We start from the raw sequence: 25,365 nt of genomic DNA, 5'->3' as shown, positions 1-25,365 counted from the left end.
CATATATGGATACTCTGCCCTAAAATAACTATTCACTGATTTAGTAGTTGTATTGTACCTTGCTTGCATTATATAGTGTTTATGGAGTTTCTAAGTGGTCTATTATGGAGATACTGTCCAGTTCCAAATATTTTTAAATTCAAGGTGCCCTTCCTTCATAAATTTCACTCCTACCTTTTTCTGTAACTCATTTGCCTCTTGATCCTCTTCCCTATACTTTGAAAAGCTCTAATCTTGTAGATATAGGAGATAGTTTTATTTAGTCAATAGATGGCGCTAAATATCCATCTAGGAAACCAGTAGAATTGAATAGTTTAAAATAAAAACATATGTTTTGATCAAATGTTACCATCATTTACAAATACAGCACAATAGTTTTCTCCTGTTGGAATGCAGTTGGAATGGTCCAGTCTGGAATAAGTTATTTACTTTAGGTTATTATTTTAATGTCTTCATATTTATTAGACTCTATTATGCATTTGGCATGCAGTAGCTCAGTGGCTAAGACACTGAACTTGTCAATTGAAAGGTCAGCAGTTTGGCGGTTCGAATCCCTAGTGCCATGTAACGGGGTGAGCTCCGTTACTTGTCCCAGCTACTGCCAACCAAGCAGTTCGAAAGCACGTAAAAAATGCAAGTTGAAAAATAGGGACCACCTTTGGTGGGAAGGTAACAGTGTTCCGTGCGCCTTTGGCATTTAGTCATGCCGGCCACATGACCACGGAGACGTCTTCGGACAGTGCTGGCTCTTTGGCTTTGAAACAGAGATGCGTGTTTCAAGAAGTTTAATTGAAAAGCCCTGATAAGCCATCATTACAAGTAAATATGACAGGAACCAGAAATATTTCACAGGAGTAGCTGACGGCAACTCCTGAAGAGGCAGGAAATGCATCTCAGACTAATCCTGCCAACAAAGCAGACATAACCACTGTAACATCTTCCCTTTTCATATTAACCCAACTAACACATATTAAGACATTATAAAACATTATGCATTGTAAAAGTTCAGATGAAAACAACTGTAACATCTTCCCCTTTTCATATTAACACAACTACCACATACTGTATTAAAACATTATAAACCTTATAAAACCTTATAAAACATTGTAAAAGTTCAGATTATAAAAGAGAACAATATCAACACTTTCTACAGATTAAGTTTGTCAGGTGGTCGTGAACATCTGCTGCTAAGGGTGATGAGTGGCCCACTTGCGCCGACTGGCTCTCTTTGGACTTCAGGGTTTTCTGACCTCACTGAGACTGCTCAGCTCTTGTTGTGACTCCAGCCCCCGAACCTGGCTCCATGCCCAAAAGTGACTCTGAAAGTGAGAGGGAAGGGCCGGTAAGGCTTACCTTGGGAGCACTGATTCATAACATAACATAACATAACATAAAAATAACATAACATCAGAGTTGGAAGGGACCTTGGAGGCCTTCTAGTCCAACCCCCTGCCCAGGCAGGAAACCCTACACCATCTCAGTCAGATGGTTATCCAACATTTTCTTAAAAATTTCCAGTGTTGGAGCATTCACAACTTCTGAAGGCAAGTCGTTCCACTTATTAATTGTTCTAACTGTCAGGAAATTTCTCCTTAGTTCTAAGTTGCTTCTTTCTTTGACCAGTTTCCACCCATTGCTTCTTGTTCTACCCTCAGGTGCTTTGGTGAACAGCCTGACTCCCTCTTCTTTGTGGCAGCCCCTAAGATATTGGAACACAGCTATCATGTCTCCCTAGTCCTTCTTTTGTTAAACTAGACATACCCAGTTCCTGCAACCGTTCTTCATATGTTTTATCCTCCAGTCCCTAATCATCTTTGTTGCTCTTCTCTGCACTCTTTCTAGAGTCTCAACATCTTTTTACATCGTGGCAACCAAAACTGGATGCAATATTCCAAGTGTGGCCTTACCAAGGCATTATAAAGTGGTACTAACACTTCACGTGATCTTGATTCTATCCTCTGTTTATGCAGCCCAGAACTGTGTTGGCTTTTTAACAGCTGCTGCACACTGCTGGCTCATATCTAAATGGTTATCCACTAGGACTCCAAGATCCCTCTCACAGGTACTACTATTGAGCAAGGTACCACATATACGGTACTGGTGCATTTTGTTTTTGGCCTAAATGTAGAACCTTACTTTTTCACTGTTGAATTTCATTTTGTTAGATAGCGCCCAATGTTCAAGTCTGTCAAGATCTTTCTGTAACTTGAGCCTATCTTCTGGAGTGTTGGCTATTCCTGCCAGCTTGGTGTCATCTGCAAATTTGATGAGTTCCCCATCTATCCCCTCGTCCAAGTCATTGATGAAGATGTTGAAGAGTACTGGGCCTAAAACAGAGCCTTGGGGTACTCCACTGCATACTTCCCTCCATGTGGATGTAGTTCCGTTGAGGACTACACGTTGAGTGCGGTTGGTCAGCCAGTTACGAATCCATCTGGTGGTGGTGCTGTCTAACCCACATTTTTCTACTTTATCTAGTAGTAGGTTATGGTCTACTTTATCAAATGCTTTACTGAAGTCCAAGTAAATTATATCGACAGCATTCCTCTGGTCTACTAATTTTGTCATTTTGTCAAAGAATGCGATAAGATTAGTCTGGCATGATCTGTTTTTGACAAACCCATGTTGGCTTTTGGTTATTACTTTGCTTGCTTCTAGGTGTTCGGTGATTCGTTGCTTGATTATCTATTGATTCCTTTGGCTCAGCTCCAGGAGCCAGAACCAGACCAGTCAGAGGACGTAATGAGGCCGTCATCCCCTGATTCCTCCCTTCCCCAGGCTATGCCTTCAGACCCAGCTGATAATAATAAGCAAGCTTGGCTTGACCCGTGCTTCAGAAGATTAGAGGCAGCTCCTGCCCCACCCCACAGGATATATAAGGAGCTTTGGGACTGCTCTCACTCCACGGGAAGCAAAAGTTTAGCTGAACCGTTTCAAAAAGAGCTGAAAGTCTTGCTACGTAAGTCATTTGTTTGAACTTTGGCAGGCAGCTGCGATTTCTCTGCCAGGACTGATAAGAGCCGTGAATCCACTGGCTGAAGGCCAGCTCGTGGGTCTGAAGTGGGGAAGGAGACAGAACAGCTCTTTTCGCCACTTACTAGGGTGTTCAACTGTTATTGGATATGCCCGCTTGCTCCAAGCTCTCATCAACATTAATTATTATTATTTATTTTTGTCACAACAATATACATAAGCATCACACAAAATGGTTATATAGTATATAAACATATATATGAGGAAATATGAGGAAGTATAAGCACATATATCTCAAGTAATTGTGTTCTCTTTGCTGACAATGTCAAACTATTTAACACCACTGATAATACATCTATCATTCAAAAAGACCTTGATCATCTAACCGCTTGGTCTAAAACTTGGCAACTCCAAATCTCAACCAGCAAATGCTCAGTCTTACATATAGGAAAAAAGAACCCTAAAACTAAGTACATACTAGATGGACATTACCTTACAGACGACCCCCATCCCGTTAAAGACCTTGGAGTTTTCATGTCAAATGATCTAAGTGCCAAAGCCCACTGCAAATACATAGCAAAAAAGGCTCTAAGAGTTGTAAACCTAATCTTGTGTAGCTTCTTTTCCAAAAACACTATACTACTAACCAGAGCATATAAAACATTTGCTAGACCAATTCTAGAATACAGCTCACCTGTTTGGAACCCTCACCATATCTCTGACATCAATACAATTGAACGTGTCCAGAAATATTTTACAAGAAGAGTTCTCCATTCCTCTGTAAACAACAAAATACCTTATCCCACTAGACTTGAAATCCTGGGCTTGGAAAACTTGGAACTCCGTCGCCTTCGACAAGACCTAAGCTTAACTCACAGAATCATCTATTGTAATGTCCTTCCTGTCAAAGACTACTTCAGCTTTAATTGCAATAATACAAGAGCAACCAATAGATTTAAACTTAATGTCAACCGCTTTAATCTAGATTGCAGAAAATATGACTTCTGTAACAGAATCATCAGTGCTTGGAATACTTTACCTGACTCTGTGGTCTCTTCTCATAATCCTAAAAGCTTTAACCAAAAACTTTTTACTATTGACCTCACCCCATTCCTAAGAGGACCATAAGGGGCGTGCATATGCGCACAAACGTGCCTACCGTTCCTATCCTATTGTTTTTCTTTTCTTCTTTCTATATATATGCTTATACCTCCTTATATTTACCCATATATGTTTATATACTATATAATCTTTTGTATGATTCCTACATATATTGTTGTGACAAAATAAATAAATAAAATAAAATAAATAAAATAAAAACTTTCTACTATTGACCTCACCCCATTCCTAAGAGGACCATAAGGGGCGTGCATAAGCGCACAAACGTGCCTACCGTTCCTGTCCTATTGTTTTTCTTTTCTTCTATACCTTTATATACTATATAACCTTTCTGTATGATAGTTACATATATTGTTGTGACAAAATAAATAAATAAAAACTAAATAAATATGTATAAGAATAAAAAACAATAGGACAGGAACGGTAGGCATGCTTGTGTTCTTATGCACGCCCCTTATAGTCCTCTTAGGAATGAGGTGAGGTCAATAGTAGAAAGTTTTTGTTAAAGCTTTTGGGATTATGAGAAGAGACCACAGAGTCAGGTAATGTATCCACAGTCAGTTAATCTGAGGCCCCATCCCTGTGCATTCCTTATTGTCAATGGGTAAGTGCGGCATGGTGCCGCAATGGGTAAGATGCATCTGGCCTGTCCACAGGATATGTAAAATCTGGCTGCTCAGCTACATGCAAAACTACCCGATTGCGACGATATAGAGTTCCTTCAACATCCACTAAATAGGAGCGTAGAGCCATTTGTTGTAAGCAACTACCCATTTTCCAGCGGCCTGTTCAGTCTCCAGGCAGCGGTCTCATCCGAATCCGTTCCCCAATCTTCAATTCTGGCAGATCTCTAGCTGATTTGTCATATCTTGCCTTGACCGCTTGTCTCTTCAGCCGTAACTTTTCTGGAACCCCTTGTATCACAAAGGGCTCAAGCAGCTTATCTGCCACTGGTAAGGATGTCTTTAGTCTCCTTGATATCAGTCTCTGTGCCGGACTTCTGTCCATGCCCCCAGTTGGGGTATTTCTCCAATGTAGGATGGCTTTCCATGGGTCTTTACCTTCACTGTGAGCTTTCCTACATAGATTCTTAGCGATCCTCACAGCTGATTCAGCTTTGCTGTAAACTTGTGGATGATGCAGTGAAGAGGTCACATGCTCGAACTCCCACTCAGCGACAAATATCCTAAATTGTAAGCTCATAAACTAAGGACCATTATCCGAGATCACTTTGTCTGGTGGCCATAACGTGCAAACTGAGTCTTGCACCTCTTAATGGTAGTTTCAGCAGAACAGTCTGGAAGGGGTTCAATTTCCCAAAAGTCAGAGTAATTACCAACTAATATTAGATACTCTTTTCCTGCATAGTTGAACAAGTCCATACTAACAATCTGCCAAGGAGGTTTCTCATGTGACATCATGGTTTCTTTTTGTCGCGAATATGCATATTCATTGCAGGTGGAACAACTGCTAACAAAGTCCTTGATTTTGTCTTGCATGTTGGGTCAGTAAAACGTGTCATGGGCTTGTCTATAGCATGCCTCTCTGCCAATATGGCTCGACTGTATGCACAATAGCATCTCTGCTCTCAGTGACCTTGGCACGATGACTCTTGGGCCCTTGTTCAAGATCCCATTTTGTACGGCGATCTCGTCTCTAAAAGGCCAATATTCCCTCACTATTGCAGGAACTGCCTCCTTCTCATCTGGCCATCCACTCAGAACAATAGCCTTCAGTGCCTGTAAAACTACATCAGTACCTGTGTGCTGCCTAAGCTGACATAGCCACTGATTTGTGACATTAAGATAGTCTGCTTGATTAATTTCAGCGAAGAAAGTTTGTTCCTGTTGCAACCAGCAGACTGTCTGATGCTCATGTTCTCCTCCAAGTGTCACCTGATCTAACGTAGCCCTACTCAGGGCATCACTGATATACCATGTCCCATGTACCATTTCATGTCCTGGCTTGTAGACAACATTGAGGTTGTAATTCTGTAAGCTAAGCCTCATGCTCTGCAGCCGTTCGGGAGCGCACAAAAGGGGCTTCTTGAATATGGCTATTAGTGGCTTGTGATCAGTTTCAGTTGTGATTGTATCCCGGCCATAAAGATAATGATGGAAACGCTGGCAGGCAAATACAATACTTAAGCATTCCTTTTCAATTTGAGCATAATTCAACTTGGCAGAAGAGAGCGCTCTGGATGCATATGCAATCGGCTGACCTTCTTGCAATAGGCAACATCCTAGGCCATTTTTGCTTGAGTCACTTTGAATAGTAATGGTCTTTGTAACATCATAATATTTTAACACTGGAGCGATGGTAACCAAGCGTTTTATCTCTTGTACTGCCTGGTCATGTTTGGGAAGCCAGTGCCAAACTGCATCTTTGTCCAGAAGGTGTCTCAATGGCTGACACACCTCCGACAGGTACGGCAGAAATTTTGCTAAATAGGTAACAAAACTGATAAATCTCTGCACTGATTTAGCATCAGCAGGCAGTGGCATCTCCACAATGGCTCTAATCTTATCTGGATCAGCTTTTAAACCTCGTGAAGACAAGATATGCCCATGGAAGCAGTCTTCGTGCACCTTAAACTGCAACTTCTTCACACTAAGCCTTAACCTCACCTGCCTATACCGATCTAGTAGTGCTATTAGCTTCTCATCATGGTCATGCTCAGCTTCGTCATCTGTTTCACCACAGCCAACTATAAGAATGTCATCAGCTATTGGCTCAATTCCACTGAGCCCATTTAGTAGTTTGTGCTGCTTTCGTTGATACACCTCTGGTGCTACAGAAACTCCAAAGGGTAATTTAAGCCATCTCTTTCTACCCCATGGAGTCCAGAACGTAGTCATGTAGCTACTCGTTTCATCCAGTTTACACTGTAAGAAGGCATCTCTGGCGTCAACAAGCGTGAAAACCCATGCTTTGGGTAGCTTGTGCAAAACGTCATCAACTGTTGGCATTCAATAGTGTGACCGTTTCAGGGCCATATTCAGAAACTTAGGATCAATACAGATTCTAATCTTCTCCGGCCTCCTAATAACAACCATGTTGCTTATCCAATCAGTGGGCTCAGATACTGACATAATATGTCCTTCCACCTCGTACTTATCCAGTTGTGCTTTAACCTGCAGCTTAATAGCTAGAGGCACATTATGTGGAGCACTTTGTACTGGAGAAATGGTAGGGTCAAGTTCAGAATGAACCTTTCCTGGAACAGATACTATGGGGCCCTCAAACATCTCCTTGTAAACTTGGAGGATTTGCTCTTTTGTCAATGGCCCCACCAGAGATTTGGGGAGTAACTCACATCATTGTGTAACTCGGCTGGAATGGTGAACTGCATCGACCCCAAGCACTCACATGTTGATCCTGACAATAGTGGTTTCTGATCAGCTTTCACAATCTCAAACTTAAGTTTATAAATATCCCCACATATGCTGCATTTTGTTTGAAATAGGCCCAGTGAGTCCATTAGTTCCCTGAATTATTATCCAGGGCAATAATGTTTATGTAATGGCTGTTTCATATTTAGTCACTTTCAAATAAAACCTAATTCTACTTCTTCTTTACTACTTCTCTGTGTTACAAATTCCTAGTTTTAGTAAGGTGCAATACTAATGAATCTGAAGCTTTTACGCACCTCTCGCAAATCCTCCCCCTCGCATAATGTCATTTAGAAAAGGCAAAACTTGAGAAACCAGACTGTGCCTTAATTATTCCAAGGACTTTAGAAAAGTGAGCTGACTCTGAGATAATGTCTGATTTGCTGGCTGGACCCCAAAATCCAGAAATGGAGCATTATCCTTGATTCAGCAAAGCAGCAGTCAGTATTCTGAAAACGGCTGCTTTTCACTTATATTGCACGTTCTGTAAAAAGAAAGGAAATTGTGATGGACAAAAATGCAAAGATTTCAAAAGAGAGTAATAAGTAACATGTGCATCTAGGTGACTGTACTAATTTTATTTGGAAACTTGAGCGTTTAATTGTTACTTCCCTTTCCCAAAATAGTCTTTTTTTAATCCAGAGATTTGGCTTCACTGGTTTTAGAAGGAAGTTTATTAAAAACCTTTTCCTGCATGGGTACAACACTATCTTCAATGTTTCAAGATTTAACAAGGTTTGTTAATACTTGTATTTTGGGGCTTTGGGGCAGATAGATTCAAAGCACCTTCCGTTCTAACTTTCCTAGAATTGGGCTGAAGGGAAGAGGTTCTGTCGGAAAGGCTGAAGCCTGGGAAGCTCTTGGAAGGAGAGGTTTCAAACAATCCTTCTGTTTTGTAACACTTTCCCTGTCTAAAACAACTGTTTGCTTAAGCCTAACCTTTCTCAGGACAATAAAATTCAAACTTTGATGGATTTATTTCCCTTCGAGACAGCACTGGGGTCTCTGCCATTTTTTATTCAGTGACATGACAAGGATCAATGTAAAGGTGATTTCATCTCAAGGTCAACTCCTGTAGGCTTCATTTACAAAATAAAAAATGATGGAAGTGAATTGCCACGCTATTCTTCTGGGATGATTTTGTTTACACCCCCCACCCCACCCCACCCCCACCCCGCATTTCCCTAATAATCTTTTATCCAGTTTACTAGCCAATCCTGAGCATGTGTGATTTTTGACATCAGTGAGGTCCTGTCAGTTGCTGAACTCTCCTCCTGGAAATTCTTATTTTCATCTAATATGTAATTAATATAATATCAAAAATAATTCAGTGTCCTTGCCCTGATCTTTTACCTCTTTCCTCCCTTCTCCTTCTCCCCAGTAATTGTAAAACTTGTACAGGAAAAAAAAAGATAAATTCTTTGAATCACATTCTGTATCACTGGAAAAAAAAGGCTTATGGAAAAATGTATTTGTTTATTTTTCAAGAGACACACAAGTCTTCATTTTTAAATTCTTTATCAGATTTTTTTTTAAAAAATGGCCAACATCAACTTGATGGCCTTCTCAGATTAATAAAAAGCTAGCTGGTTGTAGTTGCCCTAATCATTTTATAAAGAGATTATTTTTTTGAATGGGGGGAAGAAAAGAGAAAAGGGACATGTTTTCCCAATAATCTATGGGTCAATACTGAGCTACTTTAGAAGACAATCCCAAAGAGAGGTAATTGTGTTAATTTTTTATAGCAAACACATTAGAATCTCATGAATCTTAAATCCCAAGCAGTTTATTATTTCACAAATCAATGAAGACAGAAAAATATTGGAATCCAGATACAACCATGGTGGCTGCATGTTTTATCCTTGTACTTCTGATACATTTTCAGAAGTGTGAAATGTGGTCCATGTAAAATTTGCAACGGAACCTTATCAAGATGTGCTCAAAATAATCCCATCAGAGCCCGAGATGCTTCACTTTCACTTTCTCATCCTCCACCAGTGAGTAATTCATACCTTTCCTCCTTTGGCATCCTTTTTCTCCACCTTTGTTTCTTCTCCCTGGATTTGCCCTCCTTTTTCTGAGCTTTTCTTGGGTCTGCCTGTTTTGAAATCAGAGATCTCAGTAGCAGACAGCTGCTTTTCTATCTTTGTCACACACACACACACACACACACACACACACACACACACACACTGCATTAATATAGCTCAATTAAGCCACATTCATCAGCACAATTATAGTACAGATTGCACAGCTTTTCACCATGGTTCATATTCAGAAGTTGGTCAAAAATATCTACATAACTGTTACAGATGTGTGTTTTTGTGTATGCATACAATTAGATACATCCACACCACTTAATACTGCACACATAGACACATCCTTTAAGGTAAAGGTAAAGGTTCCCCCCGCACATATGTGCTAGTCATTCCCGACTCTAGGGGGCAGTGCTCATCTCCGTTTCAAAGCCGAAGAGCCAGTGCTGTCTGAAGACATCTCCGAGGTCATGTGGCCGGTATGACTAAATGCCAAAGGCGCATGGAACGCTGTTACCTTCCCACCAAAGGTGGTTCCTATTTCTCTACTTGCATTTTTTACGTGCTTTCGAACTGCTAGGTTGGCAGAAGCTGGGACAAGTAACGGGAGTTCACTCCGTTACCCGGCACTAGGGATTTGAACCGCTGAACTGCTGACCTTTTTGATCGACAAGCTCAGCATCTTAGCCTCTGAGCCACCGAATCCCTTAGACACATCCTTTAGTGTCCCGTTATTGCAAAATTATCTTTCTTCTTTTCTGCAGCACCAGTCTTCCTTCATTTGGTATGTACTTACAGTAGGGAACATTTAGGAATAAGAATATGTAACCTTAACTTTCCTGGATTATGGTCACATAATAATTAAACAAAGCAGAACTACTTTGTATGCTAATTTCTCTGTAGAAGCTTAGCTATCACTTATCAGAGTTACAAAATACAAGTCATTTTCCCCTGGAGATGAAGAGAGACACATTTATCTCATGCTATTGGCCATGGAGGTTCAGTAGACAGTCGCCATTAATTACCAGCCTTTCTCCCTTTTTATTTACAGGCCCTAAACTAGATTTATTGGGATGGACTCTCTGAAGATCTAAATGGCATAGTCAGCTACGATCAGGCAATGTCACTAATTTATTTTTCTGGAAGGAATAGCTCCTTGATGCTTATATCTACATATTAGTCATAAGAGATAATTTGATTCTCTGTCTTTCAGAATTTTCTAGGTTTTTTTGCCCTTGAGTTGTACCTTTTCCCTGTTTGTTTTCCCACAAACAAAGGCACAGTTTCTCTGTAACCCTTGAAGACTAAATGGAAGATAAGGGACGTGCTGAAAATCCTTCTTGCTCTGTAGGGCAACGGGGTGTTCAGAATAACTGAGGCGAGTCAGGGTCATAAGCTAACAAGCCTTTATTGGCTTAACAGGAGTCAAAAAGGAATAGAGCAACTCAAAACGGCAACAGAACAATTTGTTCGTCTGACAGCTTTTTATACTGTAGCTGTCAGACGTGCTTAACCAGTAACAGGGCTTCATTTTCCCGCCGCGAAGGCAGCGTGCCTTAGCCAATCAGAAGCTTCCTCAACGTCACATCGTAAGTCTGAGGACTTAACACCCGTTCCCTCCTGGATGGCATATGTGTAGTCATCCAGATATCCAGGGCACCAGTGCTTTCGCGCAGACCTACACACTTCGGGAGTGGCTTCTGATGGAGTAGGAGGTGTTTGCTCGGCCTGTGGAACTCCCTGCGACTCTTCTGGAACTTCAGCGTTGGAGACCATTTCGGGTGGAAAACCTGGTTTTCCAAGTAAGTTGGGCGCTGGCTGTACAACGATGTCAGGGGTGGAGGGCTCAATGCTTGGGCTTGGGTCAGTGTTTATCATCTCATTGTTGGGAGTTTCTCATTGTGTGATGGTAGGCCGGCCACGTATTTGGTTGATATGTCATCACCAGATTCTCTCGTTGAGTAGTTCAATCCTGTATGAATAGGAGCCCATAATTTGAATTATGAGTCAGGGAAGCCATCTTGGTTCACCCCCATAATTCTGGGCATAGACCTGATCCCTCACATTAAAGTTACGGTACAGCTGTTTGAGTCTGGGGGGGTTGTCCGGTGAACAATTGGGTTGCAGGCGGTCAAGGTCAGTCCAGAGGCATTGGCCCATTAACAGTTCAGCCGGGCTTCTGTTGGTGGAAGGGCATGGTGTTACGTGTTGTGCCAGGAGGTATCGTGCCACTTTCTCCTGCCAGTCTCCTGGGCCAAACCTTGCCAGGACTCTTTGGCTGACCTCACAGCCCATTCGGCCATCCCATTACAAGTTGGGCAAAACGGGGCTACCTGGGCATGGTATATTCTATGCCCAATCAGAAACATTTGGAATGGTGCCTATGTCAACACATCGGGCAATCCGTGTATAGCAAATAGTCTCTGTAAGGCTTGAATGACCTCACTGGAGGTGGTGGATGCCATTAACACTATCTCTACCAACTTCGAATATGCATCCACCATCACCATGAAGGTATGCCCATGGAAGGTCCTGCAAAATCCACATGGATCCTGAACCATGGGGTCTTGGGGCTTTCCCACTCCCTGATAGGAGCAATTGGGGCAGCTGAATGGGACAGTTGGCATGACTGGCACCCAGCAACCCATTCTGCGATGGCCTGGTCAAACTTTGGCCACCATACATAGATGCGCCCTAAAGCCATCATCCTGACAATGCCAGCATGTCCCTCATGCAGGCTTTCCACGACCTGCTGCTGCAGCTTAGGGGGAGCCACCACCCACAGCAGGCATCCTTGTAGGACAGACAGCTAGTGCTGTCTTGTGCGGCAGGGCTTGAATTCAGGGAGTATTTGCACTAATGGCCAGCCCCTTTGTACCCAGTCTAAAACCTGGAGGAGAATGTGGTCCTTGGCAGAGTAAGCTGCAATTTTGGCTGCCGTGATGGGCAGATTAAGAAATTCCACAAAAAGGACTGAAGGGGCGCGGGAGGGATCAACTGTGCCTGGGAGTGGGCATCGACTAAGGGCATCAGCGTTAGATAGAAGTTTACCAGGGTGGTAAATGAGTTGGTAGGAATAGGCTGCTAGGAATTCAATCCACCTAGACATGCGAGGGGACAAGACCTGGGGTGTTTGTTTGCCGCCGGCCAGAAACCCCAAGAGAGGCTTATGGTCAGTGATGAGGTTAAAGGAATGGCAATATAGGTAATCGGGGAAGTGTTAATGGCTGCCAGCGCCTCCTTATCAATTTGGCTATAATTGCATTCAGTGGAAGAGAGAGTTCTGGAGTAGAAGGCTATAGGGGCTTCAGTCCCGTTAGGCAGCTTATGGCTGAGGATTGCCCCATGCCAAAAGGTGAGGCGTCAGCCACTAGCATGAGGGAGAGGCTGTCATTGTATTGCACTAAGACAGCCTCAGATGTTAATAGGTTTTTTTCAGTTGCGAATGCCATGGCTTCATGTTTGCCCCAAAACCAAGGGGTCTTCTTGTCCAAAAGCCTATGGAGTGGCTTTGCCACTGAGGCTTTCTGCAGCAAGAAGACGCTGTAGAAGTTCAATAGACCTAGGAAAGCCTGTAGCTTGGTCTTATTGGTTGGCATTGGCACCTTTTTTTATGGCAGCCACTTTGGATGGTGTTGGGTGGATGCCTGAGGAGTCAATGTGGTATCCCAGAAACTCTACTCTAGGCACCCCTATTTTACATTTTCGTTGTTTCAATTTGAGGTCAGTCTGTTTAAATCGAAGTAAAACGTCCCTCAATCTCTGTGTTAGTTCAGACTGGCAGGTGGCTGAAATTAACACATCGTCAAAGTATGGAATGACGCCAGGCAAACTGTGCAGCAGTCGTTCCATTAGCCCCTGGAAAATGCCGGGGTGCGACACTTATACCAAATTGAAGGCACCGGCATTTAAAAGCTCCCCGGTGGGTGACAATGGTTTGCGCCTCAGCTGTGGCATCGTCCACCGGGAGCTGTTGGTAAGCTTGCACCATGTCAAGCTTGGCAAATATTTTGCCATGGCCAAGGGAGTGCAGCAGATGCTGCACAACTGGCACTGGGTATAGATTTGCTTGAAAGGCCCGATTCAGTGTAAACATTTGTAATCCGTGCAGATGCAAATTGACCCACCTGGCTTTATTGGGATCACAATAGGGGTTTCCCACCTAGCATGATCGATGGGCTCTAAGATGCCCTGAGCGATCAGCTTGTCTAGTTCTTTGTCAACTTTAGGGCTCAGGGCAAAGGGGATGCGCCTTGGTTTTGATCAAATTGGGGCAATTTTGGGGTGTAAACTAAGGGAGATATGGGAACCATTATAATTACCTAGGGCATCATCGAAGACCTCAGCGAATTCAGCTAACATGTCCCTGTAGTTGTTAGAAGTGGTGGAGTGGATGCCAGTGATGCCAAGCCCTAACGAATCAAACCAGTCCAGGCCAAGCAAACTGGGAAGGTGGCCCTGGATAATGATTAAGGGAAGCCGTCCTGTGAAGCTCTTGAACTCCACCAAGAGCTGGCTGCGACCTAATATAGGGGCGGAATTCGCCTGGTAGTCATGGAGCTGTACGTGACAGGGTTTTAAAACCTTTTTTGTGATCGTGGGGACTAGCTTTTTTAGGGTATCCCAGGAGATCAGAGATTTCAAGGACCCTATGTCCACCTCCATTCTGCAAGAGGCACCTTCTGTTAGGATTGTGAGGTAAATGTTGCAGCTGGCCAGGGAGGAAGAGTGACGGATGGCAACTTCAGGGAATCTCTGGTCACGTGAGATGGTGAAACAATCTCCACTGGGCTTCGTTGGTTTGCCAACCTGTCGTCTTGTGGAAGGATATTGGTTATTTGGGATGTTGGCTCGACAAATGCGCGCCAAATGTCCTTTCTTCCCACATCTGTAGCAGATGGCATTTTTAAACGGCATGTCAACCTGAGGTGATTTTCGCCACAAGTAAGGCAAAGTGGGCATAGGGCATTCTTGTAGGAGGGGCTTTTCTTTGCCTGTAGTGTTCTGAGGTGGCTGACCTCGTCATCCTCTTCGGTAGCTTCTTTTGGTTCCATGTCTTCATAATGGACAGCTGCTGGCCGGCTGGCAGGCATTGTAACTTGTGATTTCCTAATCTCTGCTGTTGACTTGTTTGACAGCTCACATGCTTATGCTTCTTTGATTGCGGACTGAAGCGTGATCTCTTTCCTTTCTAGCAGGTGTCTTTGCACCTTCAGGTCCCTCACTCTGTAAACGAATTTTTCCAGGAATGATTCCTTGAGTCTCTGAACTCGCAATTTAAAGCGGTGGTTCGGAGGGAGGCCATGTAATGATTGATGGTCTCCCCTTCCTCCTGGACTCGTTGGCAGAAATTGAAGCTTTGGGCTATGCGGGACAGTGTTGGAGCATCATGATTCTTGAGCTTGTCCCTCAGAATGTCCTACGGCACCGTGTGGACTGCTTGTGGTGCCATTAGTGCTAGGGCAGTCACAAACATCTCGGGACCGCAGGAATTTAGAAAAAGCACACATTTCCTACTGCTTATCAGGTCCATGTAGTCGATGGCTATGAGGAAGCATTCAAATCTTACCTCATACTAATTCTAGGTTTTGGTTGCCGGGTTAAATGGCGCAAAAGTTGGAGGTGCCATTCTTACAAAGATGGTAATGTGATATCATGAGGAAAATTGCTCTTAACGCGACGTATCGTCGCTCGTGACTTAGGAGGCACTTGGCTTTGTGCGCCCAGCTCTCAGTGACTTCTCTGACCTGTCACCTCAACCCCGAATCCCACCCTCATCGCCAGTGCTCTGTAGGGCAATGGGGTGTTCAGAATAACTGAGGTGAATCAGGGTCATAAACTAACAAGTCTTTATTGGCTTAACAGGACTCAAACAGGAACAGAGCAACTCAGAATTGCAACAGAACAATTTGTCTGAAGCTTTTTATACTGTAGCTGTCAGATGTGTTTAACCAATAATAGGGCTTCATTCTCCCACCGCGAGGGCTGTGCGCCTTAGCTAATCAGAAGCTTCCTCGATGTTGCATTGTAAATCTGAGGACTTAGCACTTCTTGTTCGACAAAACTATACTGTGCTTTCTAAAGAGAGAATTTTAAAGGCCAGATTCTCTAATTATTGAAAAGAATGACAAGAAACAGAAACAGCGTATGTTATTTACTTGGTTCTGTATGTTTTTTAGAACTTCTATTAATTCCACATGTGAGATGCTTAAATACTGTAGTTAAGCTTTCCATTTATAGTCTATAAGGATTGGAGACATGCGCCAGAAAATTTTGTGTGGGGTTAGCATTGCATATGGGGGGAAGAAACTGCATACTGTGGTATAGACATCATATGTGGCTGCAAAAAATAAAAGGGAAGTATTTCCTGCCATATGTAGGAAGTAGATATTTAAAGATTTTAATGCCTGCATTTATAAAAAGTAACTGAGAACGATACCCAAAAATAGAAAAAGTAGAAGAAATATTAATTCGAGAAAGCTAGTTTTTGGAAGACGGAATCATAGTGATTCTGCATATTCGCCAGTCCAGTTTTTGTCATAATATAGCCTTCCAATAGCAATTAGAGTTTAGCCAATTTCTCTATTTATGAATGTCATAAATAGCACAGAATTCACCAGATATATTGAACCAATTGGGCAATTTGTTCTATATCATGATCCAAGGGTCAAAATCAGTGTGGGACTAAGGACATTGAGATTAGATATGACTATACACACAGAAATTAGTTCCAGAAGCATTGATCCTGCTATATTGCGGTCCAAATGAACACTTATACCTGAACAGGTCATGGCCTAAAATAATAATCTGGTTTCTATCCAATAATCTTAGAACCTTTAAAAGTTCAGGAGGACCCCACTCTTCACCCACACTAATAGAACAAGAGAGAGCCCTATTTTCTTGGAACCAGTGTACTACAACACTAAAAGAGAAATCAGGGGATACAAAGCTAAACATACTTTATTTGTGCACATAAATCACAAGAGTTGGGTTGCCACACAGTCCCTAATCGATTGACGATGGTTTGCAAAACACTTGCTCAGATTTACACATCATATTAAGCCACAAACAAATCGTATTGTGACTTGAGTGTGTTGTGAAAATCCAAAACTTATTGTCATGTCCCACTCCTCCGCTGATGGCCGGGTCAGGGAAATCCGAATCAGGCATGCCTCTGCAGCTCTACCAAAGTCCTAGCAAAGTCCTCAGGGCAGGCAGGAGACCAGCAAGATATGTTTAGACTTTGCCTAACTCAGAGAATGCCAGAAAGCAGGTCCTTTATATAGGCCATGGGGTGTGGCTCTATGACTCAGCACTTATCCAGGCCTGCCCCTCCCTTCCTTCTGTTGCCTCCGTCTATCAAGTCTTCTGACGCGAGGGTCACACCAGTTTGCAGCTGTTGGCAATTGACCTCCCTCAGGCTCACATGCTGTGGAGGAGGGGGAGGGGTCTAGTTGCTCTGTTTGCCTGGGCATGGAGCCAGAGCTGGGGGCTGGAGATACTTCCTCCTCTTCAGCCTGTCTGGGCATGGAGCCAGGGCTGGGGCCGGGAGGCATACTAGGACATTCCTCCGTGTTCGGAAGCAGGTAAGAAGGCCCCGGCTGTGGTGAGATCGGACGAGACACAACACTTATACTGTAATTCTGCAAAAGTTTGTTTTGAGTTTCATGGCTTTATTAGTGATTCCACCCTCAAATAAGAATGAGGGTACAAGTCAAGGAAGATTGTAATAGTGCAGGGCTGTCAAACTCCCGACCCACGGGCCAGATGCATCACATGCTGGCCACGCCAATGCCTGGTTTAGTGAAGGGGACGTCACATGACGCCACCATGATGATGTGAGTTTGACACCTCTGTTATAATGGTTTTGTTTGTATTGTTTAAATTATAGGACATAATCCAACTCAATTATTCTTGTTTGTTTTATTCAGGGCAGAAAATATAGCAAGTGGTTAAGTCCAAAACCTTGAAATCTATTCCCATAATAAAGAATGAATTATTTGATTCAGAAAATAATAATGTTTGAATCTTATAAACAAAACAAGAACATAACTTTTCTATGGCAGATCCTTCTTGAAGGCCCAGAAACAGAAGATAGGTTATCATTTGTCAGGCTAAGCCTTCTGACACCCATGTTTTCTAGCTTGTGTTCCCTTCCCTATTAGATTGATCATTCTGCATAGCACTTCATTTATATTTGAAGTTTAGCATTTGTAGAAAAAAACTACAGCAACTGTCCTACTGTGTCTAACACAACGGACATACTTAAATAGCACTATGAGTGTTATTTGATAAGCATGAACACACCATTTTAGACATTTTAAATCCTATTACACGAGTATCTTTAGGTTGTCTGAACTATCCAGCAATTCTCGTCCTGTGCCAGAATCACATAAGAACTGTTTGCTTTTTATATATAAGGGCAATATTGCTAAGGGCAGTATATTGTACATTGAATAAATAAAGAATAGAATTAAGACACTTCCATTGAAGGGCTGTACCAATTTAGAAGAACCTCTTTACTCCCTGTATTCAAAAGCTGGGCTGATTTATTTTTGGTGAAACAAGGGTAAAACTATTTTCATTAAAGTTCTGCAGTCTAGAACAGGGGTCTCCAACCTTGGCAACTTTAAGACTTGTGGACTTCAACTCCCAGAGTTCCTCAGCCAGCTTTGCTGACTCAGGAACTCTGGGAGTTGAAGTCCACAAGTCTTGAAGTTGCCACGGTTGGAGACCCCTGGCCAAGAACCTGTGGACCACCCACCTGTCCATTTGCATAAATTCATACCTCCACAATGGCAATCTCCTAGGTTTTAGATTTTCATAAGGAAAGGTGGTCAGATGCATTTTGGTGCCCCAGTCCCAGTTAAATTCCACCCACTAACCCACTGGTTTACACAAAACCAAACAAATGCACACAATGTAAAATAAGAACATGGATAGTGCTTGTAAGTATTTGTCTCACACACCTTTTTTTTTTTTGCAGGCTCTACCACCATTTCAGGAAATTTCTGTTCGTTGTTCCTTTGGAGAACTGTGTGTGAAAGACCTTTATCTTGTGGGGATGTTCATTCTCATTTGGTTATTCAGAGGTTCACAGAATTCACAGAATCCAGTTCCCACTTTGCTAATTATGCAGTAATGGTAAGGTACCGAGCATCAGGAACATGCTTGTTTTTCCCAGATTAACACTTTATTAATCTGCATTATTTAGCATGAAACAGAACTGATTGGCAATCACAGCTCTCCTTCAATATGTCTTGCTGACTTCCAAACCTATCTACAGGTCTATATAGGCCCATCTAGTTTAGTTTAGTTTAGTTTAGTTTAGTTTAGTTTAGTTTATTGTCACTGCACCTTGTACAACGAAATTAAATGCCATCTTCAGTGTACATTAGAACTATAAAAATAAAAACAAACACACATCCTTCATATTCTATACAATTGATTGACAACCCCTGATATTGCATTAATATTGCAGTATACAGTAGAATTCAATATAGTTACTGCCACTTTGCATCTAAGTATATCATATCTAAGCATAAAGTAGGCTTTTATGCTAAGTAGCAGTTATGGACAGCTAGATGTTGCTGCATACACCCCTTTGCTCATTTTCCTGCAATTATATTTTCTAAAGTAATGCCAATGTATAAGTGCCATCGGGGTATCCAAGGATTTAAACAGAAGAGAACACTGTTTCATATGAATGTAAATAGGTAAGAGTTGTTTAGGTGAGATGGGCGGTATATATATTTGATAAATAAAATAGCTCATCACATTCTGATTCTGCTTATTTATCTATCATTTTACTTATGAATAATATTATTTGGCAAAAGTGTGGTCATTCCTGGAATTAACACCTGTCAACTGATCTTAAAAATATTATTTAATTTGTACCATTATTAAAAAAAACATTTTCTACTAATGTCAGACTTATTTTGATAAGAATTAGCAAACTAAAATCTCTAGAATATTCTGCCAATGTCACTAATTTCTGTCAAATTTTGCTCAAAAAAGATATTTTGCAGGTTTATTAAAATTCAGACATCATTAGAAATATCTCCCGTGGCCTCTTCTAGCTAGCAGGTTTCCTGACCAAGAACGTGTATTTAAGCTCAGTATATGCAGTGAGAGACAAATCAATGCCAGACTTATACCCTAATTAACAAACTGGTAAATCCCGGATATTTTATTTGAAAGTAACACAAAATTCAGTCTTAACACAGAATTAAGGCTGCGATTACTAAACTCATCTGAAACTAAGGTCTGTAATTATCTAATGTGTTGACACTTGTGGATCAAACTGAATCCACATAATCCAACTTTACAGTATGTAGATCAGATTCTCCATTTAGGTGACTAGCACTTAATAATAATGTCCTGCTTTGTAGTTGTGAGTCATCAAAAGTTAAGCCATTGCATGAGAAATCAAGCAAGATTTGTAGGTGGGAAAGTGTGAAGGAATGTGAATCATCATTGTTTCTGACTGAAACTAGATGTTTCAAGCCTTAGTTTTAAAAATATACCCAATGTAGACAAATATGCTGAAAATATCTATATTAGCTTTGCAAAATATTGTGCGTTTCCGGGCTCAATATAAAGACCATTAAATAAGGAACTTCGAGGTGTAGAAAATCAGATTAGAGTCATAGCTGATTGATTCTGTAGCATTGTTTGGCTTTCAAATGAATAAATTGAGCTTTCAGTTTAGCAACTTCCTTGGGCATGGTAGGAGAACAATTAGAGGAAATAATGATTACTTTCCATATGATCATATTTTTCATCATACTGCTCATTAAACATTGTTCTCAGTTACAACAGGAAATTAATTGGAGTTGCTGGACTCTGTCCTTAGCACTGTCTATTAAAATATCATTGCAACTAGATCCCTTGTGACAGAAGTTGGCCATGATTTCCCCATATACTGTACTACATCTATAGCCAGATTAAGGTTAATCAAGAAGATTAAGCCACACCCACAGAACCAGTAGGAAAATTTTTAGATTTCAGCCCTGCATATTTTGCTGGTTGCCCATTCAGAGAATGAATTTGCTCAATGTCCACATGATTCATGTAACTTTTTTAATGACCAATGTAAAAACAGTTGTAAAATCACACAGGATCACATATTTATACATTTAACAACAGCAATGATTTCTGATCAAAATTCTGAACTCATTTGTGGTCGTTAGCCCATTTGTGGGCTACCTGTAATTAAGCATTATTACCACAATTAATTTAATTTTTTTTTAAAAAGAGGTTAGCCTAGGATAGGAAAATTGAAAATCTAAAAGGTCTGTAGTCCATTAAAAAAGTTAACTTTTTAAATTTTTAATCATTCAGTATTAATAAATGGCATCATTTGTTTTTGTTCATTTAACATTTAGTAGAGCACCAGGCCAGAAACTAGGAAATTTTGAGTTCTTCTAGTCCTGCCTTAGGCACGAAGCCATTGAGGTGACTTTGGATCACTCAATCTCTCTCAGCCCTAGGAAGCAGGCAAGAGAAAACCACTTCCAAAAAGGGGCTGCCAAGAAAACTACACAGGTCAATTGCCAGGAGTCAAAGCTAACCTGGAAGTACTCTGAACTATTCAGGCTGACAAGTAACACTCTTCAGGGGTGAAATGCTCCCGGTTCGGAACGGATCGGCTGATTTGGTAGCAATGGTGGTGGGTGGTTCGGAGAACCCGTACCAAAAATCCCTGCCTCCCCCCATGCCCAGCTGAGCCACACGATCATCAGAGCCTTTTTTAACTTTTAAAAGCATTTTTTAAAAGCTAAAAAAGCTGAAGCCTGCTAAGCAAAAAATAAGGGTATAGGCAAAAAATGGGGGTGGGGGGTTTGTTTGAGAGGGAGGGAGGGAGGGAGGGAGGGAGGGAGGGAGGGAAAAGGAGAGGAAGGAAGAACTAGCTTCAGAGGATAATCCAGGGCTGGAAGGAACCTGGAAATCATCTAGTCCAACCCTGCTCCAGCAGGACATTGTTAGTGAGTTTCTGTCTTTTGATCCCCTAGTCACCTAGCCACGCCTACCCAGTCACATTACCCTCCACCAAACCACACCCACCAAGCCACGCGCACAGAACCGGTAGGAAAGCCATTTAGATTTCACCACTGCTACTCTTGGACTTAACTCATTTAATACCCAAACAATACTCATTTCCTTTACTGTGATACTTACTTTTACTTACGTTTACTTTTCTGGCCATTTGTATGTGAGTGAGGAAAGAAATTTTACTTTTGTAATGGCAAGGTTGTTTTGATTAACATTATTAAGCTTTTATCTGGAATGAAGTTAGAACTGTATTTATTCAGCATTAAATGAAACATGTTTGTTTGGTGTATTGGGTTGCTTCCTCAGGCGGTTGGTTTTTGCTTTTTTTGCCTCACACCACCTCATACTGAGGCTGCAGTCCTAAGCAGGTACATTTACCAGAATTGTGCCCCACTGTACTCATTGGTTAATCTAGTTAGCCAACCAGCCAGCCAGCCATTATAAATATACTGCACTTATTCATTAAAATACAGCCCAAGATAGTTTAACATCTGACCAAATTTTTTTTAATGATCAAATAATAATAGAGAAAAAAATAGCAAATAAAACACTTCAAATAACAAGATCAAATGACTGCTGAGAAATACAAATACTGCGTTTTCCCGAAAATATGACATGTCCTGAAAATAAGGCCAAGCCTGATTTTTTGGGGTGGGCATAAATATACACCCTTCCTCGAAAATAAGCCCTAGTGAAGGGTTGGGAGTGGGCAGCAGAGAAGGCAGCCCTTCCCTTCCCTGGCCAGCTAATGGCAGCTGGTCTCCCTAATGGCAACCCGCAGATCAGCTGAGCTGATCAGAAGCTGCCTCTCGTTCTCTCTCTCCCCAGTGTTCTTGGTGCTCGTCTGCCTCCCATTCATCCATTCATCCCCCTTGCCTGAAAACTCCTGCCTCGCTCGCAAGAGAGCAGCCGCCCAGCACCTCTTGCCACTTGGTGCCCATCCAGCGAACACCCCGCCTCCAACCAGGCAGAGCGCCACTCACCGACCGAGCGGTATCTCAGGATCACGATATGGGCAAAGCCAGTGAGCACCGGGTCCTTGAGGAGTCTGCGCCGCCGCCATCCCAGCACTGAGGATGGCTTCCTCTGTGGCTTCCAAACCCCGGCTGGAAGCGGAGAAGAGGCCGATTGGGCCAGCCGCCTGCTGCCAAGTCTTCTGGGAGCCGGGGCAGCCGCATGGACCTGGAACCATAGAGCGGGAAGTGCCGCAGCAGCGCAACACAGCAGCAACCATGAGCACCCCCAAAATAATAAGATCTCCCAATAATAAGGCCAAGCCTTTATTTCAGGGTTCAAAAGAAAATAAGACCCTGTCTTATTTTTAACATAACATAACATCAGAGTTGGAAGGGACCTTGGAGGCCTTCTAGTCCAACCCCCTGCCCAGGCAGGAAACCCTACACCATCTCAGTCAGATGGTTATCCAACATTTTCTTAAAAATTTCCAGTGTTGGAGGGAATTGTTGGAGTTATTTTCAGGGAAACACGGTATTTAGGAAGTAAGTGCTGTCCAAGAAAGAATGAAGGATATAGCAAAGGTTACTCCACAACTACAGTTGTAGGTTCCAAAATCTGGCCACTAACACAGGAAATGTTTGCCCCGCATTCCACCAAGTTTAACTCACTTGCACAAAATATACTACCTACGTAAATTTTAAGGATATTTTAAGTAGACACTCATTTTCAATTCAGCATTTCCTTCTAGCAATTGGATGCATGATAATTGAAGTATAGACCTGATATATTAGCAATTGAATGATGCATAGAAAATAATTGTATTAAATTATTTTGAGATCATTACTAAATTGAGGATTCTTGAATTGTTTTTCAAAATATCTTCAAGGTAAGGAACATAAACTGCAATGTTATTATTTTATTATTTGCAGCAAGATTTCAATGACAGGGCCAGAATTCCATATGTAGAGAACAGGCAGACTGTAACTGCATCTGTGTTTTTCAGGCCGCTTGTGATAAGTCATTTCACAGATGCAACTGATCAGCATATAATTAGAGACCTATAATTCCTAATGCTATGGCAAAATGGATCTCTGATCATAGTTATTTCTGCAGCAATCCCCATAATTTTAGCAGCATTTTTGCTTCCAACGAATTGGCTTTATACAATCACACTTACATGTTAAATTCACACACTGATGTAATTTTTTTTTAACAAAGAAAAGGTTTAATATTAGGGTTTTTTTTGCCACCCTTGTAAGTGGTCTGAATAAATATCCTGATCTTAACTCATCAATACACTATCAATACACTAATGCATATACTGTAGATTCAAACTGACTTCCATCTGAACAGTGTTAATGAGTGAGAGAAGACGGTTCTGAGTTAAAAATCACCAGTCATACAGACCGTGGAACCTTTGGTAGTAAAAGGTTCTCAACCGCGCAGTGTCAGCTGTGATAAAGAGGCGACAAACTAATTACCTTGAATGTTTTTCTCCCATCCCTGGTGAAGCAAAGCAGAGGTCTGGCTGAACAAGTAGAAGTGTTCACACATCCAGCCTTACATTACATATATATAAAACAGATACAGAATTCTATTTGTTATACACAACTGAAACAGACAATGCTTTCCAGCAAGAATAATGCTTAAATCACCTTCACCCAGAAGTAGATATTAAAAGAGTATGGAATGTTTTCCATCTAGATATTCCCATGTAAAAGTGCCATTAGCACCATCATGTTAAATCTCACCCTGAGCCATCTGTGAGCACACTCCTTGTTTAGAATAACACACTCCAATCTACCAGGATCTCACTGTATACTCTCGTGTGTTTTTATTAAATGGCATGGCATATTAAATGTTGACATGTAAAACATTTATCTAAACAAACTCAGTTCCAATTCAGGGTGACTTGAATTATAATGTTTCCTAGAGTAGATAACTCAAAGAAGATAAATCCCTCTTCTGAATGTTGGAAATATTAGAGCTATACTAATGAGCACTAAAAGCAAAGGTTCAAAAAGTGAAGAAGTACTGGTTATTTCTTTGGCACCAGGCATTACCGCTGTTCCTTTCCTGCTCTTCCTCCTTCTGTCTTCTAGCCATTTTTATAATTTCTGAGTTTTTAAAAAGTAGTTCATATTAAAGTAAACAATGTCTATTAAATATTTTACTATAATTTAGTTTTTCTTTTGGTATTCATTAATCCATTTTAAAAACTATTCATATTGATTTTATTTAAGAACTGGTTATTTAGTAGATAAAAGTATGTTTTGTTGAAGGGAAGGCAGGATATAAATCCAACAAATAATAATAACAACAACAAAGCAAACACATAATAAACTTATATTTGAGAATGAGATGTATCTTTTGATATTTTACACAATGTATTTCAAATTAATAGCATTGATATAATAGAACTCCAGAGCACATTGAAGTTTGGGCAAGCATATACATAAAATATGGAAATATTAGCTCTCCCACTATTCTTCAAAATTCTCATTTTTTACAATGCATGCCTCTATAGTTCCCTTATTTATCTATATTCTCTTATTTATCTATATACTATTAAAACTCTCATCATGACCTTTAACTGAGTGAAATGGTGCGTCATAGGGCAACAGTTTTTTAACCCAAGATATCTCAAATGGACTAACTTATAGAATGTATCCAAAATATTGGACCCAGGACTCCCAAGGGAATAAAATTTGGGAAAGTTGTGCCTGCTTCAGCGCTACTGGCTACTGTTGGGCTACTGACCTGCTGCTGTGGTGATCTTCACTTTCAAGTTCCATGACAGTTTCCCAGTCAGTCTCGCAATCCCCCACTTTCTC

General features: G+C 41.4%; 1 long non-coding RNA gene across 1 annotated transcript; it reads right to left on the bottom strand.

The window, feature by feature from the left end:
* Nucleotides 1–7,623: 7,623 nt before the first annotated feature.
* LOC131194582 (uncharacterized) lies at nucleotides 7,624–25,365 on the bottom strand. Its single transcript, XR_009154234.1, has 3 exons — nucleotides 25,292–25,365; nucleotides 9,497–9,582; nucleotides 7,624–7,968 (listed from the first exon to the last, which is right to left on the bottom strand). It is a non-coding gene; the product is annotated as an uncharacterized LOC131194582 (long non-coding RNA).

Source organism: Ahaetulla prasina, chromosome 1 (assembly GCF_028640845.1).
Source record: "Ahaetulla prasina isolate Xishuangbanna chromosome 1, ASM2864084v1, whole genome shotgun sequence".
Lineage (NCBI taxonomy): Eukaryota > Metazoa > Chordata > Lepidosauria > Squamata > Colubridae > Ahaetulla > Ahaetulla prasina.
Note: the sequence above shows the minus strand (reverse complement) of the source record. Positions and strands in the feature narration are given on the sequence as shown.